The following is a 1,629-nucleotide window of genomic DNA, read 5'->3' on the forward strand; positions in this document are numbered from 1 at the left end:
GTAGATAATATACCAACATTTAATAACATCCAAGAAGGTCACAGTTAGTTACACACGTACATCCCGTAAGTCCGTGAGATTCCATAGGCCTACCGTAGGTAAACATAGAAAGAGCAATAATAGTAAAACTTGAGCGTCACGACATTGCGAAGTGTCTGCTCTTGTTCCTCGTATCGTACTCACTCGAGTCAATCCGAGATGGCCCGAGTGAAGTTTCATGCAAATGTTTCGTACGGAAAAAAAAATCGCGACCGGGAATTAAGTCACAACCGAAAAAGTTGTCCTCCATTAGTGGAAAAGGAAGGGCGCCTTTTGCGTCTGGATATACTTAGCAACAGAAGGGCGCCCTGTATGTTGGGCACGAAGTATAGGAAGCTTGCATGGTTAAAAAGAAGGGCGCCGCCTACGTTGGGCACGACTTCCGCCTCATTTTTACAATGCGAGAACTCTATATCTTGTATTTCTAGTATCTTTGGTTATGATCATATGATGTTGTGGTGGTGGCATTTCTTGTTTTAAACCTGTTTTGTTTCTTGGTTAAAAAGAAATTTATTGCTGTTGATTACCTGTTTGTTTTTCTGAGATAAACACCTACACTTGGCCTAGCCTAGATCCTAAGTTTTAAAGGTCGGTTTTTTTCTCGAATTGCTGTTATTTCCAACTTCAAATAGGCTTCTTTAGTTGGCCTAGCCTAGGCCTAGTCAGGAAACCAGGAAACAGCCTACCTAGCTACAGTACTACTACTACTTTAGCAATAGTGAGTGTATAAAACCTAGCCCAGCTAGGCTTCTACCTAGCTAGGCCTATCTTACTACTAGGTATCTTACTACTGGTCGTAAGACTGTTTTGGCTGCGATGTATAAACACATTGTATGTTTTCAATCAATTTATATATCTATAGGCCTACGCCTTTTTCACGAATCGGTAGACATCTTGAAGTGATGACAAACATTGCGAATCAGCGGTGCGTAACCAACAGAAATAAGATAAGCTTTTGGCCGGATTTTTTGACATCATGTTATTTAAAAAATCATAACTCTATAACGGGGCATCGTATCCAAAAAAAAATTCCAGCAAAATGTTCTTAAAAGACTAGTCTACACCACTATATGATTGAAAAATAATTGAAAAATTTTGTTGACCTCTGAAATCAAGATTGAAAAATAAAAGCCTATCTCAGTAGTGTATTAAAATAGGTATAGTATGCATTAGGCCACGTAAAATAAAACAATTGGTTAGCATCCCCGCCCGACCGTCAGAAAAGCCCCCGACCTGAAATTTTTTTTTTTTTATTTGTTTACGAAACACTCAAAAACTCTATCTCCCGAAGGCAATTTATATAGGCCTAGGCTTATTTACCATCCGTCCGAACGCCAGCTGACTGGGCTTATCCCTGCAGTTCCATTCCATCATCGTCCCGTCCATGCCTAGTCCTTGCTTCTATCTAGAAAAGGCCTAGTTTTATAGTAGTAGTATAAAAAGAGTGTATTTGTATACACGGTACAGCCGATGCAAAGCATTAAGATTTACTCGGGATTAGGTTTATATTAGCAGCAAACTAAGCTCCGATCCGATGCTTACGTCTCATGCTTTGTACAGAAAAGCCAAGTCGGCCAATCAGCGCGTTGG

At 40.0% G+C, this 1,629-nt stretch overlaps 1 protein-coding gene across 3 annotated transcripts in view; it reads left to right on the forward strand.

Moving 5' to 3' along the window:
- The first annotated feature begins 485 nt into the window (after nucleotides 1–485).
- The window catches only part of LOC117113580, a 28,782-nt gene continuing 27,638 nt past the window's right edge, over nucleotides 486–1,629 (forward strand). For all 3 annotated transcript variants that reach the window (XM_033257075.1, XM_033257001.1, XM_033257153.1), the window contains exon 1: nucleotides 486–627. The gene's annotated coding sequence lies outside the window, so the exon portion shown is untranslated. The remainder of the gene's footprint in view (nucleotides 628–1,629) is intronic.

The sequence above is a fragment of the Anneissia japonica genome, unplaced genomic scaffold, assembly GCF_011630105.1.
Source record: "Anneissia japonica isolate Jap-2015-1 unplaced genomic scaffold, ASM1163010v1 scaffold6370_len42149_cov98, whole genome shotgun sequence".
Lineage (NCBI taxonomy): Eukaryota > Metazoa > Echinodermata > Crinoidea > Comatulida > Comatulidae > Anneissia > Anneissia japonica.